Below are 25,285 nucleotides of genomic sequence, written 5' to 3'. Positions count from 1 at the left end.
AGACACTGCTCGTCTGGACAGGCCTCACCTCCTAGCGCTTCACCGCAATTGCTCCCATTACATACGCTATTGTGCTCTGCTTTGCTATTGCTCCCATTACTGATTGGGATGCGGTAAGGGGTAGTGGCAGTACCTTTGACCCGCTGCTCGCCACAGGCTCTAGCACAAAGCTTGCGCTCCTCTTGTATTGTGAATGTGATTACTTATGATATTTTAAACTCTGTGGAAAAACGGACTTTTAGAATTTTTAAAATTTGCTAAAATCGCATTGCTCACACGCACTCTAACACACTACCTTTGGTTGGGTGTAACGCTGATATAGGAGACGCATTACAGATCTCTGATCCGTCTTCCCCTCTGACTGCAAGGGGGAGGACACCACTTCCTGTTACCAACTGCTTGGCGGTTAGCGCTCTAGCAGCTGGGTCTCGCGGGGCTATTTAGCCCTCGCCTCGCCCTGAGCGCGCAGTGTTCGCGCGCAGTGGAGCCGAAGCTACGCCGCGCGACTGGACGGGGCTAGGGGCCCTCTACTCTGCCTTTTTTCTCTGGTATAATGGCCTTGCTACCATCTGCTCCTATCATAAGGTACTCAGCTCATGACCTACTCTCCTTACAGCCCCAAGACAATGAAACATGTACTAACAGACTACCCATATGTCCCGAAGGACCTTTTTCTTGCATTTCTTGTGGATTTCAAGCTACCCATAGTCATATCATAACTGGACTTACCTGTGATAATCCTACCATTCCTAAAGGCTGGAAAAGCTTTCTTTTGAATGTAAGGTCCCTCCCTAAACATCATGTACAACTCTGGGATACCTTACACAGCACTAATCCCGAGATTTGTTTTATTACCGAAACATGGCTCAAACCCCACACTATCCCCACTATTACCTTAGGGCTACCCATGGGATATAAAATCCTTCGCCAGGATCGAATTGAAAAGGTAGGAGGCGGGATCGCTATTATTTACAAAGATACTTTGAACATCAGAATTATAGAGCAAGTACTGCTACCCACTATGGAAGTGGTCATCTTCCACCTCAAAATTAGCCCCACAGTTTACTGGAAAGGCGCATTAGTATACCGTCCGCCTGGACCCAATGCTGGGTTCTCCCTAGCCCTGACTGAACTCCTAGCCCCGCACATCAAAGCCAATGAAAATTTTATTTTACTCGGTGATTTTAATTTTCACATTGACATTACAGACCGCTCTGATACAATAGCTCTCGTAACTGATCTTGCTTTACTTGGTCTTCATCTCCGCAACCATGGTTCCACCCACTCTGGTGGACACACCTTGGATCTGATTTTCACCTCCCTTCCTAAAGTTTATTGTCATCCTCCTAAGTATATCCATTGGTCTGACCATAAAATGCTAGACTTTTCTTTTTTACACCCCACCGAACCCACTACTTACCCTACCACTCAGTCCATTAAACGGAGACCATGGCACAAAGTCACTCCTGCCAGATTTACTCAAATCTGGAAAGAACCAGGGCTTTTAAACTCGGATGACATAGAAACATCTCTCTCCAAATTCAACTTCTCCCTGGCGTCAGCCATTAATACACTGGCCCCCCAGAAAACTGTTAAACAGCCAACTTTGGCTAAAAGAGAAATATGGTACACCGAGGCCCTCAAAATAGAAAAACAAAGATGTAGGAAACTAGAGAAGTGCTGGAGACGGACACGTAAGGAGGAAGATAAGGAACAATATTTGATAGCTATGAACTCCTACTATAAAAATATCAAAAAGGCGAGGAAAACCAGCCTCACCTCCCAAATCACTGAAGCAGGCAACTCCACTCGAGAGCTATTTAGGGTCATAAAGGCCTTTACTAGTCCAGCAATGTGTGAGAGCCCTGACACCTTCTCCCAAGACCTCTGCAATAATATCTCCCAGTTTTTTGAAGACAAAATTGAGGGGATATATAAGAAAATCATGCAAGTCGCAGGCCCACTAAAGAATGATGCCTCTGAAACCCCCCTTATGACGACTCCTGGGAATACTCTCAATGTAATCCCAGAAATAACCTTGCAGCAACTGGAAACACTCATTAACAAGATGAAGACTGGTTCACCTAACGATCTGATCCCTGCTAAATTGATCCCTTCCTTGACAGAATCTTTAGGCCCATCCATCCACAAGATAATAAACCTCTCCTTTGCCGAAGGAAAACTCCCACAACACTGGAAAGAAGCGGTTGTGAACCCTATTCGTAAAAACACCACTCTACCCTGGTCAGAGCTCTCCAACCTTCGCCCCATTTCCCTCCTCCCTTTCATTAGCAAACTGGCTGAGAAACACGCTAATGCCATCATTTCCAGCTTTATCGAGGCGACAGGGGGCCTGGACCAATCACAATCTGGGTTCAGGCCCAACCACAGCACTGAATCAGCCCTCCTCTCGGTGACTGATAAGATCAAAATGTCGCAGGATAGAGGGGGTTCCATGATTCTAGTGCTGTTGGACCTGTCTGCGGCCTTCGATACCGTGTCCCATGACATCCTTCTCAGCCGTCTGCAGGGAGTGGGGATAGGAGGCCTAGTACTATCCTGGCTGGAGAGTTTCCTTTCCGGGAGATCTCAATCTATCAGCCTTGGCCCCTATAGTTCCATCTCGAGGGTGCTCACGAAAGGGGTGCCACAGGGCTCTTGCCTTAGCCCCACATTGTTTAATGTTTATGTGGCCCCCCTTGCTGAGATTGTACGAAAATATGGGTTCACACCTGTCTCCTACGCTGACGACACTCAGCTCCTCTACCCTTTCAGCTCCCTTGACCATAAAGTCAAGGAAAACTTTGCTGAGGGTATGAGGGCAGTGTCACATTGGATGGCCGCTAATTACCTCCAATGCAACGTCACAAAAACAGAGATCATGCTCTTCGGCAAAGCAAATCTTCTGTGGTCTCCTGATTGGTGGCCGCTGGACCTAGGTCCAGTCCCAACATCAAAGCCACATGTTAAAAACCTAGGGGTAAAAATTGATCAAAACCTAACCCTCAAGGAACACACTAACCATATCGTAGGATTGTGCTTTCACACCATCGGCCTCTTAAGACGAGTCTTCCCGTACCTTCCTGATACCTACAGGAAGACCCTCGTACAGGCCCTGGTTACTAGCCGCCTAGACTACTGCAACGCCCTGTTGACACTTGCCAATGCAGATGCGGTGGGACGTTTGCAGGTAGTCCAGAATACGGCGGCTAGACTGGTCATGAGTGCACCACCCAGGACTCCATCCAAGCCTCTGTTGGAAGAGCTGCATTGGCTCCCTGTACGGCAGCGAATCAGTTTTAAAATATGTTGCACGGTTCACAAAATCCTATATGGAGATAGTCCCAAATATCTCTCCCAATCACTGGAGCTATATAAACCCTGTCGGTCACTTCGCTCTTGCAACCAAGCCCTCCTGAAACCACCTGTCACAAAAAAATCTAGACAGGGAGATCGAGCATTCTCTTCAATTGGCCCCGCTCTATGGAACAAACTTCCCTCTGATTTAAGACTGTCCACTAACCACCTGTCTTTCAGGAAATCCTTAAAAACTCTACTGTTCCGAGAAGCATTCCCACCACAATAATCACCTACATTGTAGCTGTAAATGTATGCTTAGCCTTGGAAGAGCAAAGCGCGGAGATACCCTTACGGGATTGATTCCTGCGCGATATAAGAATCTAAAATAAATAAATAAATAAATAAATTGCACTCCGTTTTGATTATTTAAACTTGCCGCATTGCCTGATTATAGCGTAACGCTATTTTGCATAGCCGACATCGCGTATATTGGATTGTGTGCATATTGGTCATCGTAGCGCTTTTGCAGGTTCGCATTGTTTACTCATTTAATCTGTGCCTGATTATGCCTGCGCCTCTGCCCACCCCAGTCTCGTCCTGTTTGCTTTCGTTTTGCTGCCATCTTGTTGTTGTGCCTCCCAGCCCGCCTCTCCACCCCGCTACCGCCTTACAGCTGACCCTCCCTCCCACAGAAAAGTTAAGGACGGTCTCGCAGACCACAGCGCTGTGACCGTCCTGACTCCTTCAGAAGGGGTCGCTCCCCACGCTCCCTGGCTCCAGCTGGTATCGTAACGCTTCACCGCAATTGCTCCCATTACATACGCTATTGTGCTCTGCTTTGCTATTGCTCCCATTACTGATTGCGCTCCGTTTTGATTATTTAAACTTGCCGCATTGCCTGATTATAGCGTAACGCTATTTTGCATAGACCACATCGCGTATATTGGATTGCGTGCATATTGGTCATCGTAGCGCTTTTACAGGTTCGCATTGTTTACTCATTTAATCTGTGCCTGATTGTGCCTGCGCCTCTGCCCACCCCAATCTCTTCCTGTTTGCTTTCGTTTTGCTGCCATCTTGTTGTTGTGCCTCCCAGCCCTCCTTTCCACCCCGCTCCCGCCTCCAAGCTGACCCTCCCTAGCTCTGCCCCCCCCACTATCCACTTATGTCAGAACAGCTGACGCACAGCGTTCACGCGCAGCGAGCGCGCCCCATGCGCGCCGAAGGTGCGCCAAAGGTTAGCCCGTCTACGCCCGTACGTGCCTGGACCGCGCCCAGCGCCAGATGCCCTGGCCCCCGCAAAATCCAATCCACCCGCATAACGTACGACGCCGCCACCCTCTCAGCACTTAACCCCGGCTGTCTCCCAGACTGCAACCAAGCCGTCCCAGGACCGACCCACGGACCCTTCACCTGCCACTCATGCAAGCTCGACTGCATCAGGACCCACACCAAATCCACAAACTCCACACAAAGCTCCGACACTAACCACCTGAAGTGCATCCTGCTCAACACCCGCTCGGTCCACAGACACGCCATTGAACTCTGGAACCTACTCGACACCACATCGCAGGACGTCGCCTTTCTTACAGAAACCTGGATGAACGCCTCATCAGCACCCGACATCGCCATAGCCATCCCGGACGGCTACAAGATCATCCGAAAGGACCGCATCAACCAAATAGGAGGAGGCATCGCCATCGTCCATAAGAACACCATCCGCATCACGACCAGTTCCGACGATAACCTCGCATCTGCCGAACACCTTCACTTCCAGGTCCACACCGACCCCAAGATCACACTCAGAGGCACCCTCATCTACAGGCCACCAGGACCCCGAACACAATGCAGCGAAGACATCACTGACATCATCAGCCCACACACCCTCCCCTCCGAGGACTACATTCTACTAGGGGACCTCAACTTCCACCTGGAAAAGAACAAAGACAGCAACACCACCACCCTTCGGGACAACCTCGCCAATCTCGGACTCAAACAACTCGTTGACTCCCCCACCCACTATGCCGGGCACACGCTCGACCCAATCTTCACCTCCAGCAAGCACATCTCCTTCAATCACACCACAGCTCTCCACTGGACGGACCATAGCTGCGTTCACTTCAACTACATTAAGACCACGACCCACAACCACCCTCAACCAATTCCCCGCAGAAACTGGAACAAAATTACCACCGACCAGCTCTTCACATCACTTCACCATAACCCTCCTGCCAAATCATCGGACCCAAACCAAGCAGCCACCAACCTCACACAATGGATCACCCCAGCGCTAACGAATTAGCACCCTTGAAAAACCATCAAATCAAGCAAGGTAGCAAAAAAGCCCCCTGGTTCAATGATGACCTTAAGAAATCCAAGAAGATCTGTCGCACCCTCGAAAAAGCCTGGCGAAAAAACCCAACCACTGACAACCTGACCAACTTCAAGAACGCCACCCGCAAACACCACCAACTGATCCGATCCACCAAGAAATCAGCACTCAAGGATCGACTCCACAACAACGCCCACAACAGCAAGGAACTATTCAACATAGTCAAAGAGTTTACCAACCCCACCGCCGGCACCAACGACATCACTCCCTCCCAAAACCTCTGCGACTCTCTAGCCTCGTTCTTCCACAACAAAATCGCTGACATACATAACAGCTTTGGAGATCAGTCCACCCCACCCACCTCCGAACTAAAACCCCCCTCCAACAACCTTTGCGCCTGGGGCCCAATCACCACTGAAGACACCATCCGCCTGATGAACTCCATCCACTCAGGATCGCCAACCGACCCATGTCCCCACCACATTTTCAACAAAGCAGACTCCATTATCGCTCCCCATCTCCGAGACGTCATCAACTGCTCCCTCAACTCCGCTACCTTCCCGGAAAGCTGGAAACATGCAGAACTCAGCGCCCTCCTGAAGAAACCCACAGCAGACCCCACTGAACTTAAGAACTATCGCCCCATTTTGCTCCTCCCATTCCCTGCCAAAGTCATTGAGAAAGCCGTCAACAGTCAGCTCGCCACCTTCCTCGAATCCAACAAATCCCTCGACCCTTTACAGTCCAGCTTCTGAGCCAAACATAGCACAGAGACCGCCCTCATCGCAGCAACAGACGACATTCAAACTCTACTGGACAACGGAGAAACAGCTGCCCTCATCCTACTTGACCTCTCCGCAGCCTTCGACACAGTCTGTCATAGCACCCTTATACAACGCCTCAACAACGTCGGAATACAAGGAAAAGCATTGGACTGGATCATCTCGTTCCTCGCCGGAAGAACCCAGAGAGTCTGCCTCAACCCTTTTAGATCAGAGGCCACCGAAGTCATCTGCGGCGTACCACAAGGATAATCACTCAGTCCAACCCTCTTCAACGTATACATGAGTCCCCTCGCATCCACAGCACGCCAACACAACCTCAACATCATCTCCTACGCAGACGACACCCAGCTGATCCTCTCCCTCACCAAAGACCCAAACACCGCTAAAACCAACCTACACGAAGGGATGAAAGAAGTAGCCGAGTGGATGAAGAACAGCTGTTTAAAACTGAACTCGGACAAAACGGAAGTTCTCATCTTAGGATCATCCCCCTCCGCCTGGGACGACTCATGGTGGCCACCGGCCCTCGGAAACGCACCCATCCAACGGACCATGCACGTAACCTGGGCTTCATCCTGGACTCCTCCCTCTCGATGACCAGACAAGTGAAAGCCCTCTCATCATCATGCTTCAACATTCTACGTATGCTCAAAAAAATCTTCAGTTGGATCCCCACCGAAACAAGAAAGACGATCACCCATGCACTGGTCACAAGCCGACTGGACTACAGAAACACCCTTTACGCCGGAACGACAGCCAAACTACAGAAAAAACTCCAACGCATGCAGAACGCCTGAGCCAGACGCATCCTAGACATCCCCTGCCATGCTCACATTTCCGGTCACCTAAAAAACCTCCACTGGCTCCCTGTCAACAAAAGAATAACGTTCCGTCTCCTCACCCATGCACACAAAGCCCTCTACAACCTAGGACCCGAATGCCTCAACACGCGCCTGTCCTTTTACACCCCCACCCGCCAACTACGATCGTCCAATCAAGCCCTCGCCGCTATTCCACGCATCCAAGGATCCACCATGGGGGGAAGATCCTTCTCCTACTTAGCGGCCAAGACCTGGAATTATCTCCCCATCGATCTCCGCCTTACACAGAACCACCTCTCCTTCAGAAAACAACTAAAAACTTGGATATTTGATAAGTAAAGTACCCCCCTCCCTCAAGCGCCTTCAGACCCTCTGGGTAAGTAGTGCGCTATACAAATTTCTGAACTTGAACTTGAACTGCACCCCTGGACAGGTCTCACCTCCCCTGCACCCCTGGACAGGCCTCACTTCCTCAGGACAGACCTCACCTCCTCTGACCCCTGTACAGGCCTCACCTCCTCTGACCCCTGGACAGGCCTCTTCTCCTCTTTTATGAAAGAACGAACAGTAGTGAACATGGTCATTAAGCCAAGAATCCCAAGGACAACTATAAATACATAGAATGAGTATTGTGGCATGTAAGCAAAATTAATAAAAACCAGTGATACTGTTTATATTCAAAATAGTATTTGTAATGTATTTAAATATTTTCTTCATTTTTGTTAAGATTTTCTTTTATAAAAATACCTATTAACCATTAAAAAATCAATAACATACATTTTGTGATTCCAGAGAAATATCTAAACATAATCAAACACAGAAGAAGAGGGGGGAGGAATAGAAAAACAACACAAATGACTATGGTGATAATTCGGGCTAGTGGAGTAAGCAAAGCGGTGGATGGAGACTCTAGGCGCGTTTCGGCATTTGCCTTCTTCAGGAGTCCGTCATGTGCAATAGGACAAAAACATATAACACTGAAAAACATATATAGAAGCGTGTCACATAAAGTAATACAAAAATGATATCTCACTATAATTGTATATACATAAAAGGAATCTTGGGCCTAGGTCTGATTTATATACATATATACTAGACAGAAATTGCCTCAACTCAAGGTCATTTAGTGTTTACTAGTGTTATTTCACAGAGCAGTTGCTTATTTTCAGAAAAACATTTTATTTCCTTTATCCTTTATCTCGAACTGATGACCATTTTGCTGGACATTTTAAGCTCGAGGTAGTTGAAAGCTAAGTTTGTATTCCATATAATGCCAAATATCCCTGCACATTTTTAGCCTGACATAGTTTCAACCATGATTTTTATTCCATATTACATCGAACATCTCTGTGTCCTCATAATGCCAGAAATTTACAAAAGGCATGTCCTGAAAGAGCGATATAGAAAGAACTTATAGCCAGAGAAAAACAAGAAAAGAAGTAGAAGCATAAGGGGATGAAAGAGAAAGACATGGATAGTTGTTACACTGGTATATACAATTTGGATGTAATATTGATTGTGGTCTTATTGCCCCAGATAAAAGTAAGCCTATAATTATAGCTATGTTATACTGACACATGGATTGATAGTAATTACTTACACAGATAGAAAGGAGTACACCTATTTTGATGCCTGTCGTATGATAGTAATATCAGCTGGATGGAATCATGTTCAACACATCACTGAATGAAAAAAATACAGCCATTATGCAGGCAGATATGTAGAGGTTGATAGGCAGTTTAATATAAAACAATTGTTTTAATAGCCGACTCTCTATTGCAAATTGGAGTCTATGTTGACCTAATTTTTCTTAGGCTAAACACAAGTAGGGGAAGAATAGCTATTCTAGGGCAAGGTTTTTATTTAGGTCAATATATGCCAACATGTTAGAGAGGATCCCAATATATGTACCTTGCTGTGGTCCATATTATCCAGTATTTGTACTGTTCTCGGATTGCTATCAGAGGTATCGAATATATATCCGTGAATATACAACACTGTAATAAAGAAGAATATATGTGTAATGCTTGCCGTTAAAGGGGAGAGATAGAGCATATGGTAGGATAATATCCTACGTAGCAGTATAGGATATTTACCTTCTTAATAGGTGGTTGTTACCCAGTAAAGAGATAAAAGAAGCATTTGATGACAATCCAATGTTGCCTTGGTATCTGTCGACTCTTTACTTGGGGGTAAGCGGAAAACGGAGCGGAAAACGGAGCCCCATTCGCTGGTAGTCTAAAGATGTTGCACAGATAAAGAGGGGAATGGTTATTAAAAGGGGTTTATTTAAAGGAAAGCCTATGCAATTATATGTTGACAAGTGGCTTTCTATAAAGTGCTATTATTGAAGTTCTAAGGTTAAATAGCGCCGCATACCTTCTAGATGTCGAGCGTCTGAGTATAATTGGGGTTCTTATGATGCCATGTATCCTTCTTTAGTAGCGTGGGGCCTCGGAGCAATCGCAAATCTAATTGAACAAAAAGGAACCCGGGTTGGTACAGCAACACCAGAAGATAAAAGAGTGTCAGTGTCGTTGAAAGCTAGTTTAAATTGCGCTTATAGTGATACGCTTCCTAAGCTAAAAACCGCTACATACCGAAGCAGAATGGTGCATCGTGATGTTATGGGGTTCCGGATGTCCTGCGTCGTCGATCGAACCAAAGGAACTGAAGCCTAGTTGTTTAACGCTATATATATCTCTGTCTCTCACCCTTAACTTTCAATTATGAGCCGGTGTGTCGAATGGGATGGGGGCGTGGTGGCAGCCGGGTAGAGATAGCAGACGCGTTGCTATGGTACGGGGAGAATTCGTGGGGCAACACGCATGCGCTGGTAGTTCAATATGTAGAACTACACGAACGAGGCGGCGCATCGGGTGCATGGTGATGATATGGTATCGTGTATAATAATTAAATGAGCCGGTGGGCACAGAGTGTAAGTTCTATAGACGACCTACGTAAATGATGTCGCACCTTACTATCAGAACCATAGTATCTGATGGAATGGTGACGTGGTGACTGGCGAGTAGTGATATCAGACGCGTTGCTATGCTACGGGGAGATATTTATAGGGCAACACGCATGCGCTATTAGTTCAGAATCTAAAACTACACAGATGAGGCGGCGCATCGGGCGCGTGGTGATTCCACACATAATGGTGTCATGTATACTGGCTAAATGAACCTATAGGCTCACAATATTAGTTCTAGGATAGTACTACAAAGATGGTATCGCGCCATAGTGTAAAAGACACATATTAGATAGATATATATGTGTAATACTATCAATATTAAACCAAATTTGTGCTATAAATTTGGTGTTGTTTATGAGTACTTAGGTGATTACAAATATTCGATCAGAGACAAAGCAAGGCCTCTTCTCCACTCCTCCTCTGGACAGGCCTCTCCTCCTCTGCACCCCTGGACAGTCCTCACCTTCTCTGCCCAGTGGACAGGCCTCACCTCCTCTGCACCCCTGTACAGGCCTTGCCTCCTCTGCACCCCTGGACAGGCCTCACCTCCTCTGCACCCCTGGACAGGCCTCACCTCCTCTCCTCCTCTGACCCCTAGACAGGCCTCTCCTCCTCTGACCCCCGGACAGGCCTCACCTCTTCTGTACCCCTGGACAGGCCTAACCTCCTCTGCACCCCTGGACAAGCCTCGCCTCCTCTGCACCCCTGGACAGGCATCACCTCCTCTGCATCCCTGGACAGGCCTCACCTCCTCTGCACCCCTGGACAAACCTCACCTCCTATGCACCCCTGGACAAACCTCATCTCCTCTGCACCCCTGGACAGGCCTCACCTCCTCTGCAACCCTGGACAGGCCTCACCTCCTCTGCACCCCTGGACAAACCTCACCTCCTCTACACCCCTGGACAAACCTCACCTCCTCTGCACCCCTGGACAGGCCTCACCTCCGCTGCACCCCTGGACAGGCCTCTCCTCCTCTACTCCTCAGGACAGGCCTTTCCTCTTCTGCACCCCTGGACAGACCTCACCTCCTCTGTTCCTGGACAGGCCTATCCTCCTCTGCACCCCTGGACAGGACTCACCTCCTCTGCACCCCTGGACAGTCCTCTCCTCCTCTGGACAGGCCTCACCTCCTCTGCACCCCTGGACAGGCCTCACCTCCTCTACACCTCCTCTGGGCAGGCCTCATCTCCTCTGCACCCCTGGACAGGCCTTTCCTCCTCTCCTCCTCTGGACAGGCCTCTCCTCCTCTGCCCCTCCTCTCGGTAGGCCTCACCTCCTCTGCACTCCTGGACAGGCCTCTCCTCCTCTGAACAGGCCTCACCACCTCTGCACCCCTGGACAGGCCTCTCCTCCTCTGCACCCCTGGACAGGCCTCTCCTCCTCTGGACAGGCCTCTCGGTGAAGGATTCTCATGAAGGACAGAGGAGCCCAGAGTTCTTTCCACCCCATACAGCGCCTCTGACTCTGCACTGGGCCTCGGGCGTATTCACAGGCCCCGAAGAGAGACACTACTCCCCTGGACAGGCCTCGCATCCTCTGACCCCCTGGACAGGCCTCGCCTCCTCTGCCCCCCCTGGACAGGGCTCCCCATCTCTGCACCCCTGGACAGGCCTCTCCTCCTCTGCCCCACCTCTGGGCAGGCCTTTCCCTTTCGGCACCCCTGGACAAGCCTCTCCTCCTCTGCCCCTCCTCTGGACAGGCCTCTCCTCCTCTGCCCCTCCTCTGGACAGGTCTCACCTCCTCTGCACCCCTGGACAGGCCTCTCCTCCACTGCCCCTCCTCTAGACAGGCCTCTCAGTGAAGAATTCTCATTAAGGACAAAGGAGCTCAGAGTTCATATCACCCCATCCAGCGCCTCTGACTCCGCCCTGGGCCTCGGGCGCTATGCACAGGCCCGAAGAGAGACACTGCTCCCCTGGACAGGCCTCACCTCCTCTGCACCCCTGGACAGAACTCACCTCCTCTGCACCCCTGGACAGGACTCTCCTCCTCTGCACCCCTGGACAGGCCTCTCCTCCTCTGCAACCCCGGAACGGCCTCACCTCCTCTGCACCCATGGACAGGCCTCTCCTCCTCTGTCCCTTCTCTGGCCAGGCCTCACCTCCTCTCCCCCTGGACAGGCCTCTCCTCCTCTCCCCCCTGGACAGGCCTCTCCTCCTCTGCCCCTCCTCTGGACAGGCCTCTCCTCCTCTGCTCCCCTGGACAGGCCTCTCTCCTCTGCACCCCTGGACAGGCCTCACCAACACTGCACTCCTGGACAGGCCTCTCCTCCTGTGCACCCCTGGACAGGCATCCCTTCCTCTGCACCCCTGGACAAGCCTCTCCTCCTCTGCTCCCCTGGACAGACCTCTCTCCTCTGCACCTCTGGACAGGCCTCACCTCCTCTGCCCCTCCTCTGGACAGGCCTCACCTCCTCTGCCCCCTGGACAGGCCTCTCCTCCTCTGCCCCTCCCCTGGACAGGCCTCACCTCCCCTGGACAGGCCTCTCCTCCTCTGCGCCCCTGGACAGGCCTCTCCTCCTCTGCCCCTCCTCCGGACAGGCCTCTCGGTGAAGGATTCTCATTAAGGACAGAGGAGCCCAGAGTTCCTTCCACCCCATCCAGCACCTCTGACTTCGCCCTGAGCCTCGGGGCGCTATGCACAGGCCCCGAAGAGAGACACTGCTCCCCTGGACAGGCCTCTCCCCCTCTGCACCCATGGACAGGCCTCACCTCCTCTGGACAGGCCTCACCTCCTCTGCCCCTCCTCTGGACAGGCCTCACCTCCTCTGCCCCTCCTCTGGACAGGCCTCTCAGTGAAGGATTCTCATTAAGGACAGAGGAGCCCTGAGTTCATTCCACCCCATCCAGCGCCTTTGACTCCGCCCTGAGCCTCGGGGCGCTGTGCACAGGCCCCGAAGAGAGACACTGCTCCCCTGGACCTGCCCAGAGGTGCCCCCCCGGGGGCAGGACTGTGGCTCGGACCGAGGCGCGTTAATCCCACTACCCAGAATCGAGGCGCTACACACGAGGCACGTGTTCATCCTCAGAATGAGGGAATGAGGGGAATGTCCTGATCCATTTCCATCTTTCAGCCCCTTTAATGTATGGAATAGTGTCACTTGACCAGGTGAATCTATAATCTATAATACTTTTGCATTTTTCACCCCACCCCTCCCCCACGCAGACATGAGTAAGAGTTAATACATCACCTACTTCCCAAAGTTCTTTACATTATTTCATGTAAGGCAATAAACTGCTTCCATCTCAAATTTCGAATGACAATAGAATTTACTACAAAAGACGAAAATAATCCCGGAAAAAAAGATTTATCCTAATGTGATTTGTGCAGCTTCAATAAAGTGCAAATTCTTACTCCATCTTCAATCTTCACTTTGAGTTTGAACCCAGACACGTGGAGGGTCCCAGATTTCATACCTTTATTACGCTGATTCCTCCCTTTTCGCCCATATATGGCTGCTTCTAGACATTGCTAACGACCTACCAAGCCTTTGTTGAAAAGTCGGTGCATTAGCATCCACCCAGGCAGCCGCAATACACATTCGTAAAACCGCCATATAAATAAAAATCAGTTCATGCCCTGCCCTACGCCGATTAGTCTCAAAAGTCCCGAGCAGGATTACACACTCAGGGGCTGGTTCTGATGCGGGTGATTTCCGACCCACTTGGATCTGTAGAGTCCGACCGACCAAGTACAATGCATCCGGATGCCTCCAGATACGATTTGGTTGGACTCCCATTGACTTCAATGGGAGCACATGTTCCTAACCGCATCAGAATCAGGCCCTGGGTGGGAATGCCTTCCAACCCGCATCAGAATCAGGCCCTGGGTGGGAATGCTTTCCTAACCGCATCAGCCCTGGGTGGGAATGCTTTCCTAACCGCATCAGAATCAGGCCCTGGGTGGGAATGCCTTCCAACCCGCATCAGAATCAGGCCCTGGGTGGGAATGCTTTCCAACCCGCATCAGAATCAGGCCCTGGGTGGGAATGCTTTCCAACCTGCATCAGAATCAGCCCCTGGGTGGGAATGCTTTCCAACCCGCATCAGAATCAGCCCCTATGTGTTATTTCAGTTTTTAACGCTTCTGATAAAAACTTTGTGATATCTTTATAAAATTTCTGCAAAACCTGACATGATGCAAAAATATGAACACTCTCTACATTACAGACTGCAGAGCGAGGACAACGTGTTCCCTTCCCTCAAACCCATTTCGAGATTTTGTCAGGTGCATCATACAAAAAGAAACAAGTTTTATAAAACTGTGCTTGTAACCTAGCAGATATCAAAACCGAATGCAATAACTCATGAGCATAAAAAATGTCTCATCGGACACTCCTACCTTCACCTTTCATTTTTTGGAGGTTTGTCCATATCATCCGGGATGGCTGCTTACTTTATTTTGGATTATCCTTTCAATAATTTGAACTTTCCTAAATTTTGCCTGTCCCCCTCCTTTCCGTTCAAGAAGATCTCTAATTTGTAGACATTTTAAAAAATCCCACCAATTCAAAGTAAAATCTTCTTTCAGTTCTTCGAAGTATCGAAGACCAGTGGGGGAAAAGGAACAGACAATTCTATTTACTCCCACTCTCTTGCATTTTCCCATACAAGTGTCTCTAAATACTTCTGGGAGAGTAAAATTATTATTTACGGGTGTGTGGAATGATAATCTACCAATGCTACATGCTCTCCGTGAAGCACTCCATGCTTTAAAAACACTAAAGATGGTCTTGAGCCGGACTGTCTTGCAGTAGCTGTCATGCAACTGATGCCACAGACAGCCACTGGTTTCTTTCCTTAATATAAGTTTAAAGGGGGAGGGGATCTTATCCATCTGCCCATTGTCCATCATCATTCTTTAGCTCACTCTGCCACCTCAGTGTAGACATGGCCATATGCAAATCAGTCTGACCCTGTGCCTCATGGGAACAGTCCAGCCCGAACTGCCAAGCCATGTCTTCCCTGGACCGGAAGCAAGCATCCTAGGACCGGTTTCTGGTTAATCAGCCGTCATCAGCCAGGCTAGCTTGAATTCAGTGGCAAAGTGAGCACGGGACCCACGTCTGGGCATACCCTGCCAACTTAGGGCCAACAAAGCGATACCAAAGGGGATGATGGACGGAGTGTTGAACATTGCAAGCACTCAGCCCCAGTAAACTGATCTGAGTTTATTCCATCATCATTCTTTAGCTAACTCCGCCACCCCAGTTCAGACATGGCCATATGCCCTGAAGGCATGCCAAAGGCAAGTCAGTCTGCGCCCATCCATGTATGGACGATGCCCAGTGACAGGAACCCTGGTCCCTCCACTCTCACTACTACCTACTGCGACCCTCCGCAACCTCAATCCCAGCCACCCTTCCACATGCTGGTGCCTCACTGCCCCACACAACATCGAGGGAGCGCTCTCTTGCGCTTCCTGCAAGTTTTCATGCACTTACCCACACCCAACACTCACCGCATCCGCACCAGCAGCAACCAACATCCCACTCTCTCGCACACACAGTCTCCCAACTAGTCACACAACACTCCGCACTCAAATGCAAGTTCATCAACATCCACTCACTCACTCACCAAGCCACAGAGATCTGGGACCTACTGCACAAAACACTGACCTACTTTTCCTCACGGAAACCTGGCTGAACCCTGCATCGGCACCTGGCATCTCCACAGCCACCTCCCCCCCAGGTGTAAGATCACCAGGAAAGACAGACTTCACAAGCTCAGAGACGGAATCACCATCATCCACAAGAACTCCATTAGCGGCACCACCTCCAAAGACACAACATCACAGCCAACTTCACCCTAAGCGGCATTTTCATCTGCAGACCACCTGGACCGCACACAAACTTCATTGGCTCCATAACGGACATCGTCACACCACTAGCCCTGGACTCTAGCAATATCATCCAACTCGGAGATGAGAAGTTCTATCTGGAAGGCTAAGACAACTCCAACTAAAAATAAGACTTTGCAAACATGGGTCTAACCCAAAGAGTACAGGGACCAAACCAAGTCGCTGGACACCTCCTGAATCCTATTTTCACCACCTTTAACAACATCAGATTCGAGGAGCCCTCACCAGTCTCCTGGACAGACCAAACCCTCATCAAGTTCAGCATCCTGGTCCAACACACACACCCCCACCAGACCAGCCCGCAAAAACAAGAACAGCCTCACTGACAAGGACTGGAACAGTGCTCTCACTTACAATTACTATTCCAGGAAATGATCGGAGTAAGCCCTTCTTTCCTGAGCTCCCGCGTTAAACTGGATTACTCAGTTTTGTTGACGGAGTTTGTTGGCCAACGTTCCTTCAGCTGAGCTCTTTGGTGGTGAGTACGCTCACGCTGTGAGTGATCCAGCCTTCACTTGGGACAGAGTGGATGCCCCCTAGTGAGGGCTGAGAGAGGCAGAGAGAGCTGATTCCTTGGCGTTTCAAGCCTCGTCATAGTTTTGGTTCTTACTCGAAGTAAGAGACTAAATGTAACCTAATTTCTTGTGCTACCACTAAAGACCATTATTAGTCGAAACAATTCTAGGGAAGGCAGCTCCATAGAGACAAACCCGTTTGACTGAAGAGTAAGGAACATGATTCATGAATATTATTGTTCAGTTCATATAACTATCTTTCGCAGCCAGATGACTTAAGTTAAATATTCATACACTTCACTTTTTATCACCATCTGATTAAATCCATTACGATTCATAACAAGAAAACACTATGTTCACCCGAGATACTTTGTTGAAGCAAGAAAACACACCTGAAACAAAAGAAATTTTCTCCAAAAGTGTAACCTTCCTCACGTCTCGGGGTTGTATAAAGACACTAACAAAGTACGAAATAGGGAGCTACACAGGTAATCCGAGAATACGGCTTTATTTAGTCTGAGGATTGTAAATAATAAGGCAAAAAGAACACAATAAAAATCCGCTAATTCGCGGCAGTATTTCAGTCTTGAACACAAACAATAAGGAAAGTTATAACGATACCCATAAGCAGGCAGCTACGCAAGTCTTGTGCGTTCCAACCGTCCTCCGCATGAATACCGGTCCCGTTATCCGCCAACGGAGGGCACCGTGCTGAGTAACGGCCGAAAATGCCGTTTGAAAGCTGTAACCACTATGGTGCATTGTATTGCCTAAGGCGTATCCCCCAATGCAAAAGCGGACACAAGAATGCCCAGCCGGGCACTCTTCAGGAATTAAGGCTGCTTGACTAGGGAGCCGCCGCTCTACCCAGGAAAAAGGAACCTCAGGACAATGCTCCTCTTGCGTTTGTCTAGTGCCTAATAAACAAAGGGTATAGGGCATAGACGCTGCAGACACCCCCTTGGTGTGCGTCTAAACTTCTGACCAATTGCCCAAAATATCTTTGCAGACGCGGAAACACCTCCTCGGTGTGCGTCTGTACGTTGCGGGAAACTGCTTCCGCGATACTGGACCAAGACGCTGCTTTCACCTCTGTGGTGAGCGTCGAAGCAATGCAGAGTTTCAGTGTTGAGAGAGTGCTTTCACCTCCGTGGTGAGCGTCGGAGCAATGCAGGGTTTCAGCGTAGAGAGAGCAGCCGCTTCTCGTCTACCAGGTGCCGCACAAGGATTACAGGAAACGCGGAGCTCAACGGACGGCGTGGAGTCAAAATATCCGACGCCTTTCCTCCATCGGCCATTCTCTTTATGGGCGGGTCAGTGAGCGTCCTAGCGCTATGCATGCTGGTACATGTGGTCCAGCGCGCCGCTTGTGCTTTCTTCGCGGTGCTCTCACGCGCTCCGGGAGGCGAGGAGATCATGACAAAAAGCTAGTAGATTCTCTTATTCACTATACATTTACAAAAAGCATTGAATTTTGTTCAATGTAAGAAAACACAATTATTTACAAGACGGGGTTCATTTGTCACAAAGGACCTGCACAGATGAGAAAGAAAGTACGTGCTTGTGTGTGGGAAAGCGACCAAAGAGGTCCGTGAAAAAATAAAATACAGTAGAGTACTTTACACCACGTTTAAGGTTTAAGTCCTTGGACTGGTGGACATGGGTCTGCCCTCGATGTTAATTTTAGCAAAAAAATGCAATTCTTTCTTGCTGGTGATTGATTGAAATATCCTCCGTATTCAAATCAATGTTTTGGAGATAAGGACGTGGGAAAAAAGGGCAATACAGGTACAGGCTCCAGGAGAATATGTTGACGTTTCGACCCTAAGACAAACAGGGTTGCTGACTTCCTCAAGAGTGGGTCTTCATCAGGACGGGGGAAAGGGTGGGAACTCAATATGCACGAAAACAAAGTGACCCCAAAGGTGGGCACCTGCAACAACAAATAAATATCCGGGCTAAGTATTTTCACAAGTGACACATATCTAGTGTCAAACAACCATCAAAAAGTTGCATTAACGGCACTCACCCAACAATGGTGTGCCCCTTGGTGTGTAATCAGTCAGCACCACACAGCTTGGTAAGGCTTAAGTAATTCAGATGTGCTCCATCCGCACTGTGAATGCAGAGGAAAAATAGCCATAAATTAAAAATCAGCCATACACATATGCCAATTATTACTCTAGAAAGATACTATTAAACAGAATGCAAAACCGCAATGTTAATTTGCGGCGTGTGAGTAGTACACTTAAGAACCAGCCATATATACATGGCAATCATTGCTCTAGAAAGATACTATTAATCAAAATGCACAACCGCAATGTTAATTCACGGCGTTTGAGTAGTGTATACGCATCTTCTATTGCTTAACCTAGAATGATACATAAAAGACATAACAGCAAATGTTGTTGTGACCACAACATAGACCAACATTCTCTCTATCAGCTTCATTGATACCAAAAATACGAGTGTTACTCACCCATGATTAAAGTCACTTGCATTACTCCGGTAGTAGATTTTAAAACGATGTGGCTGTAATTAAAAATGTACTCATGTCAGAACACAGGAAACGACGTGCACGCTGCAGATAAGGAAACCTGTCAGCGCAGTCGTCTACGTGACTGCGGTTCGTGGATACTACGTAGGTTGCCTAGCAACCACAACGCATCCACCATCTTAAAAAACAGGGTGAATCACGTCCAAGGCCTACGTCGTCTTTGGCTGTAAATAGCCCCTCCTTTTTCAGATCGGACTCAGATAGTTGTAGCCATTCCTCTAAATTAAAGTCCCTACTCTTCAGTGAATGATCAGGAAACGTCAGCGGTCACCATATTGAAAGGAGAAATCATCCGGTCAGGTTACTGTTAAAAACATCCCGGGCAGTGTTAAGTGCACAGAAAATGTAGGGAAATGTGATATTTAACAAGGTGCAAATATGAATAACAACAGCATAAATCATTATTACAGGTGCATATATCGTTATCTAATCCATTGCCAAACATATGTGTTTCACAATAGACATCAGGTAATTAGAAATGAGTCACATTCGTGTTTCACAATTTACATCAGGTAATTGGAAATGAATCACATTCCATGTATAAAACATATATACACATATAAGTGCACTAGGTTGTATCAGATTATACAAAAGAAACCAAAAAGGATTACATTCCATGTATATAGTACGTCAATAGTGTCGTGAAACAGAAGCATTGCAGTTACCATATTGCCTGACGGTAAAGGATTAGCATGTATGTCTAGACATTTTAATTTGGAAATTCCAGGTCAACCATTATGCAAGCTTGCCATTTGTCTTGTGGTTTCCTCATACTCGTTGAGGCCCCTATTGACAGTGTCATATATGTGCATCCATTCACATTCTTGCACACTTAATGTGCTTGCAAAATCGCCACCCCTCACATTCATAGTGACGTTTTCAAGAACCCACCATCTCAGGCTTTCTGGTGGGTGGCCGAATTTCAAAAAATGTTCAACCATCGGAGCTCCCTGGACCCCACAAAGGATCCTGCTGCAGTGTTGCAGGATCCTGCTCTACACCCTTTGTATGGTTTGGCCTAAGTACATGAATCCACAAGGGCATTAGATGGCATATATCACACCAACCGAATTACAATTGGTGTGTTGGCTCATTGTGTGCTTATAGTTATTTTGTGTGCAGTGTTTCAGCTCCAACGTTAAAGGGCACGCTTTACGTGTGCCGCATTTAAAGTGGCCTAACACGGGTGGAATATTCCAGAGAGTGGTCTGAGTATCTTTAGGTTTGCTTGGAAGTAGTGATTGGACTACATAATCCCTGATGCTTCTTCCTTTTTTGAATACATGCATCAGTGGATCAGGGATTCCTACCTCATCCGCCACTAGATGCCAATGGCTGTTAATTACTTTTTTAATGTCACTGCTCCTAGTGTTAAAAGTAGTGACCCATGTCATACGTTCATTGTTTCAACAAAAGAGAGGGGGGGGGGGGCGAGGAGCCAATAAAGGCCCAGTGTCCATGCTCCTAAACCAAATCTGTTCGCAAAAAGAGGACAAAGTTCCTATACCAGGGTGCTGATGTCTTTGCAGGTCTGATAATTGACTAATGCTCTTCCCATAATCATTGCAATTGAATGATTTTTCCCCTGTGTGTGTTCGCTGATGATACCTTAATGCTGAAGAGCTGCAAAAACTACTGTCACATTCACTACAATGATAGGGTTTTTCCCCCGTGTGGGTTCGCTGATGACTTTTTAGGTCTGAAAACTGACTAAAGCTCTTTACACATTAATTGCACTTGAATAGTTTTCCCCCTGTGTGTGTTCGCTGATGTCTTTGAAGGTGTGATAACAGACTAAAGCTCTTTACACATTCATTGCACTTGAATGGTTTTTCCCCTGTGTGTGTTCGCTGATGTATTTGAAGGTGTGATAACCGACTAAAGCACTTTGCACATTCACTGCACTTGAATGGTTTTTCTCCGGTGTGTGTTCGCTGATGTCTTTGAAGGTGTGATAACAGACTAAAGCACTTTGCACATTCAGTGCACTTGAATGGTTTTTCCCCTGTGTGTGCTCTCTGATGTTGTTGGAGGCTTGATAAGTGACTAAAGCACTTTGCACATTCATTGCACTTGAATGGTTTTTCCCCTGTGTGTATTCGCTGATGTTTTTGGAGGGTTGATAAGTGACTAAAGCACTTTGCACATTCACTGCACTTGAATGGTTTTTCCCCTGTGTGTGTTCGCTGATGTCTTTGAAGGTGTGATAACCGACTGAAGCACTTTGAACATTCACTGCACTTGAATAGTTTTTCCCCGGTGTGTGTTCGCTGATGTCTTTGAAGGTGTGATAACAGACTAAAGCACTTTGCACATTCAGTGCACGTGAATGGTTTTTCCCCTGTGTGTGCTCTCTGATGTTGTTGGAGGCTTGATAAGTGACTAAAGCACTTTGCACATTCACTGCACTTGAATGGTTTTTCCCCTGTGTGTGTTCGCTGATGTCTTTCAAGGTCTGATAACTGACTAAAGCTCTTTACACATTCATTGCACTTGAATGGTTTTTCCCCTGTGTGTGTTCGCTGATGTATTTGAAGGTGTGATAACCGACTAAAGCACTTTGCACATTCACTGCACTTGAATGGTTTTTCTCCTGTGTGAGTTCGCTGATGAACCCTTAATGCTGAAGAGTCACGAAAACTACTGTCACATTCACCACAATGATACGGTTTTTCCCCCGTGTGTGTTAGTTGATGACGTTTTAGGACTGATAACTGACTAAATCTCTTCCCACATTCAATGCACTTAAATGGCTTTTCCCCTGTGTGTGTTCGCTGGTGTATTTGCAGTTCTGATAACCTACTAAAGCTCTTGACACATTCACTGCACTTGAATGGCTTTTCCCCTGTGTATGTGTGCTGATGAAGCTTGAGTAGTGATGTTAAACTAAAGCTCTTGCTGTATGTGTATGATTCTTCTTTCTTGGTTAGTGTCTGTGGGTCGGGTATATATTTGTCTACATCCCATGACTGCATTTCCTGATGGGCCGACATGGCTGATAAAGCACTTGTGTTTTTCTCCCACACTTTATATGTGTGCAGTACTTTGCACCTTTGATTTCTGTTTTAACAATAAAATGCGATAGCCACCAAGAATTTGCCACACTCCTAATATGTGGAAGGTGTCTTTGTAGGCTATTGTGCCTTTAGATTTGATAATGGCTATGTACACTTGCGGGTAAAGATGTATCTTCCTTCTGACCGGTGCAAATCGGGACAGTCTGTTGTATTGTAGATACAAGAACTCCTCTTTCCTTTACCCGTCAGTTGTCTGGCTCTGCTCTGTTGTGCTCTTCTCTGGTTACTGTGGTTTGGCCAGAAAGAGTTTACAATTCTCCTAGAACACGGAGTGATGGTTTGTCATCATTTTATAAAACAGAGCACTGTGGTTATCACATCATACCAATCCGATGATCCAAGCTGGTGTTGGACACTTGTTTATACAGGAGGCGGTTTGTTATTGTTGTTGCCTTAATTTTCCTAAGGTCATTTCTTCGTCTTGTGGTGTGGAGGTGCACAGCTCAGACTCTTACAATCACTGAACTGCCCTTGATACTTCATCCGGGATCTGTCAGTTTGTGTGCAGGTTCCACTGTCGCCGACTGCGCTGGTGTTTTCCTGAATACTGTAGCTCATTATTTCTGCTATTATTGAAGATTTACCGCATTAGCTTCATTATTGATGTTCATTTCATACATTCAAGGCTTGTTGTCTGTTGGATGTAAAGATATTTAAAATTACTAAATGGAAACATAATTGAATGAGAATTCACAATGTTTAACTGGTTGTAAAAGAGATTTCAGGGGAGATTTACCAAATCTCCACACAATGCAGCACAGCCCTCCCCCGCGAGGCTACGCTGCGTGGCGCGACAGGAAGGAAACAGGAGAAAACCATATTTTCAGAGATATGGCTCTCTCCTTCCCTTTCCCTTGCGTCGGCACTGATTACAGAGGGCCTGCGCCATGCACACACTTTAGCACCAGAGCGCTAGGGTGTGTGTGTGTGTGTGTGTGTGAGTCCAGCATCGGTTTTGTACAGGAAGGACACCCTTCCTGTACAAATTACTAGGCCTCGACACGAGGGAAAGCTTTTACCATTTTGTATACGTGTTGCACAGTGCAGCACACATGCAAAGTCAGAAAAGGAAGGAGAAATGAAAGCATTTCTCCTTCCTTGCACCTTGTTTTGTGGTTAAACAGGAACGCCCATGCACCACCCTTGGCAGGTCCCATGGCACAAAGTAATGCGAAACAATGCAAAGTCAAGTCAAGTCAAAGTCAAAAATAATTTATTTGTTTCGGTACTCGACAGAGGACCACAAACATAAAATAAGAAATGACATAACTACAGATACAGAGAATAGGAAAGTAAATACATCACAGGTTAATATAAAAACAACATAGTTTTAAAAAACTTGTAGAAATTATAACATACAAATTCGTTCGGAGGCAATTTACCTACTGTTAGTAATTCTTTTTCTTTAGTTAACCTGCAGGTTCGATATATAGGCTCTATATAGGAAGCACGAGCTTCTACTACTTTAAAATTAGGGCAAACAAATAATAGATGCTCCACAGTCTGTTCGCCTCCATGACATAACGAACAGAGATAGGGAGGTTCCACAACTGTCCAATGCGCAGTGTCACATTACTTTATTGTTATTTCGAAAGTAAATTAGGAAAAAAGATTTTGCGCCATTTTGTGCCACTTTTGTGACGCAAACAGTGCAAAATCTTAGTAAATCTCCCCCTTCTTCTTTATCGCTTTTGAAACTTAGCAAGGAATATTTCATCATACACAGATATTTAACTAAAAGTTCTGTTGCTCAGGTGACATCTAATTACTGTCTGAAAAGGAGGTAATTTACCAGTGTTTACACAGTAACTTAGCAAAGTAAGGGCGCTCACAGAGCACCCAAGTGCTAGAGGTATAGCTTAAGATAGACGCATATGGTTAAGATTTCATTTAAACAACAATAGAGTTTAGAAAAAGAGCTGGATCAGGCTGGGCTGTCAAATTTCCAGTAACTCTTTACGAAGTATACAACAAAAGTAACTCCATTTACACACTTTTTCTCAATCTTTCCGATTCATTCAAGATCATCTCAAATACCAACTCCTGTCTTTACCTCACCGTTCACAGGTCACCTTTGACACTTTCAACAGCTCCCTTGGTTCAAGCATTTCTGGTTTCTTTGTACTTGGAAGATTGGAACATTATTGTGAGCTGAGGGGGGTTTCCTATCACCATAGCATCTGTCCATCTCCCTGAAACTAGTGCCGCTTACAGAGCCTGGTTCTGGCCCTGGAAGACAACTTTAAAAAGCAAGTCTTTAGTTCTTCCTAAAGTAGATAAAGTTCTGTAAGATGCAGCTCCGTCCGGGGCTTTTGTGTAAAACAGAACGAGGGGTTCAATGTAAGCCCCATCCTTTACATTATAGGCGCAGATCAGGCAAACAAACGTTGATTCGTATAATTTAATATTCAATGAGATCAGTCATTTAGTACTTATAGAGAATCCATCGCAACCAATAATTTACCTGATATAACCCTGCATCAGATGTGTGCATATTACTCTTTTCCCCCCTTTTCCAACATTACATGGCATCTGGCATGACGTTGTCCTTTTGGGGCCCAGGATGCCATTTGTGACCAGATGGGCATTTAGAAGAGCGGGAGGAGGTGCCAGTTATCCACAGGTGATGCAGCATTTCTACCTTTCCATATTTCTCATATTCAAGTTGACCTAATTTCATGTCCTTCAGCCCCCCCTACTGCCCTCTGGCTGCGCACTCACTCTGTGGGGTTCATCAGAAGTCAGATAATTGCCTCATACTCACAAGGCCATGGATCTCACTTCTTCTACAGCATTTATTGCAGACAAAGGGCCTAGTTAGGAGTTTGTCCAACAGATTATTGCCTCAAAACTAGGGGTGGGTGAAGAATTCCGCTCTGCCGGCGGAGCTCGCGAAGATTGCCCACTGGTCCAAAAAACTCCATGTAGAACGGAGTTCTTTTCTCAAGCGGTTCGCCAACGGTACCGTGACGAGCGCTTGTGAGAAAATAGAATACGCTAGACCTCCTCCTGGCGAGATTTCTCATTGCGGGAGGTCACGGCAGGTCGAGACAACTCGAGTG

The 25,285-nt window shown here is 47.3% G+C and overlaps 1 pseudogene across 1 annotated transcript in view; it reads right to left on the bottom strand.

The window, feature by feature from the left end:
- The window catches only part of LOC147668260 (uncharacterized), a 110,276-nt pseudogene that overhangs the window by 53,587 nt on the left and 31,404 nt on the right, over positions 1-25,285 (bottom strand). Inside the window, exons 3-4 of the transcript XR_015304138.1 lie at positions 21,862-22,857; positions 20,735-21,444 (exon numbers count right to left, since the gene is read on the bottom strand). The product of XR_015304138.1 is annotated as an uncharacterized LOC147668260 (transcript). The remainder of the gene's footprint in view (positions 1-20,734; positions 21,445-21,861; positions 22,858-25,285) is intronic.

The sequence above is a fragment of the Lissotriton vulgaris genome, unplaced genomic scaffold, assembly GCF_964263255.1.
Source record: "Lissotriton vulgaris unplaced genomic scaffold, aLisVul1.2 SCAFFOLD_1748, whole genome shotgun sequence".
NCBI classification, from domain to species: domain Eukaryota; kingdom Metazoa; phylum Chordata; class Amphibia; order Caudata; family Salamandridae; genus Lissotriton; species Lissotriton vulgaris.
Note: the sequence above shows the minus strand (reverse complement) of the source record. Positions and strands in the feature narration are given on the sequence as shown.